The sequence below is a fragment of the Triticum aestivum genome, chromosome 5A (genome assembly GCF_018294505.1).
Source record: "Triticum aestivum cultivar Chinese Spring chromosome 5A, IWGSC CS RefSeq v2.1, whole genome shotgun sequence".
Classification (NCBI taxonomy): domain Eukaryota; kingdom Viridiplantae; phylum Streptophyta; class Magnoliopsida; order Poales; family Poaceae; genus Triticum; species Triticum aestivum.
In genome coordinates this window covers 421471316-421472760 of record NC_057806.1, presented here as the reverse complement: position 1 = coordinate 421472760, position 1445 = coordinate 421471316, and positions in this window count along the sequence as shown.

Here is a 1445-nt window from a genome sequence, read left to right as displayed (position 1 = left end):
TACAAGCTGTATAGCTAGTTCAACTCTAGTGTAAAATTATTTGAACTAGCTTGTGGAGCTAGTTAAACTCTAGTGTAAAATTATTTGAACTAGCTTGTTGAGCTAGTTCAACTCTAGTGTAAAATTATTTGTACTAGGTTATAGACCTAGTTCAACTCTAGTGTAAAATTATTTGAACTAGCTTGTCCAGCTTGTTTAACTCTAGTGTGAAATAATTTGTACTAGGTTATTAAGAGCTAGTTCAACACTAATGTAAAATTATTTGAACTAGCTTGTAGAGCTACTTCAACACTAGTGTAAAATTATTTGAACTAGCCTGTAGAGCTAGTTCAACTCTAGTGTAAAATTATTTGAACTAGCTTGTAGAGCTAGTTCAACTCTAGTGTAAAATTATTTGAACTAACTTGTAGAGCTAGTTCAACTCTAGTGTAAAATTATTTGTACTAGATTATAGAGCTAGTTCAACTCTAGTGTAAAACTATTTGAACTAGACTGTGGAGCTAGTTCAACTCTAGTGTAAAATCATTTTTACTAGGTTATAGAGCTAGTTCAACTCTAATGTAAATTTATTTGTACTAGTTTATAGAGAATGTTCTACTCTAGTGAAAAATTATTTGAACTAGATTGTAGAGCTTGTTTAAATCTACAAGCTTGCATAGCTAGTTCAACTCTAGTGTAAAATTATTTGAACTAGCTTGTAGAGCTAGTTCAACTCTACTGTAAAATTATTTGTACTAGGTTATAGAACTAGTTCAACTCTAGTCTAAAATTTTTTGTACTAGGTGATAGACCTAGTTCTACTCTAGTACAAAAATATTTAAACTACCTTGTAGAGCTAGTTCAACTCTAGTGTAAAATAATTTGAACTAGCTTGTAGAGCTAGTTCAACTCTAGTGTAAAATTATTTGAAAACTAGCTTGTAGAGCTAGTTCAACTCTAGTGTGAATTTTTTTGTACTAGGTTATTGAGAGCTAGTTCAACACTAGTGTAAAATTATTTGAACTAGCTTGTAGAGCTACTTCAATAGTAGTGTCAAATTATTTGAACTAGCCTATAGAGCTAGTTCAAATCTAGTGTAAAATTATTTGAACTATCTTGTAGAGCTAGTTCAACTCTAGTGTAGAATTACATGAACTAGCTTGTAGAGCTAGTTCAAATCTAGTGTGAAATTATGTGTACTATGTTATAGAGCAAATTCAACTCTAGTGTAAAATTATTTGAACTAGCTTGTAGAGCTAGTTCAACTCTAGTGTAAAATTATTTCTACTAGGTTATAGAGCTAGTTCAACTCTAGTGTAAAATTATTTGTACTAGGTTATAGAGCTAGTTCTACTCTAGTGCATAATTATTTGAACTAGGTTATAGAGCTAGTTCAACTCTAGTGTAAAATAATTTGACCTAGCTTGTCGAGCTAGTTCAACTCTAGTGTAAAATTATTTGTACTA